Raw genomic sequence first — 452 nt, 5'->3', positions numbered from 1 at the left:
ACTCACGATTCCCGAGAGCAAGAGCTGCAGGCTCCTCCAACCGAAACTGCCAGGCGGCCCAGTACTCATTTTTATATATTAAAAAATTTTTTTAATGTTTATTTATTATTGAGAAAGAGAGAAACAGAACATGAGTGGGAGAGGGGCGCAGAGAGGGAAACACAGAATCCGAGGCAGGCTCCAGGCTCTGAGCGGTCAGCACGGAGCCCAACTCCAGGCTAGAACCAATGAACCGTGAGAACCCTGGCGCCCCTGATTTTTATATTTTTAAATACTGCACTGGAAAGCAATCTTGATTAGTGAAATGTAATGCATTCCCTTAAACTTTGCTGGAGGTCTATAAAAATAAATTAAATTTTAAAAAAGAAGAAAAGGGGCACAGTTGGGACAGTAGGTAGAGCATGTGACTTTTGATCTTGGAGTTGCGAGTTCAAGCCCCATTTGGGGCACAT

This window comes from Suricata suricatta, chromosome X, assembly GCF_006229205.1.
Source record: "Suricata suricatta isolate VVHF042 chromosome X, meerkat_22Aug2017_6uvM2_HiC, whole genome shotgun sequence".
Lineage (NCBI taxonomy): Eukaryota > Metazoa > Chordata > Mammalia > Carnivora > Herpestidae > Suricata > Suricata suricatta.
Note: the sequence above shows the minus strand (reverse complement) of the source record.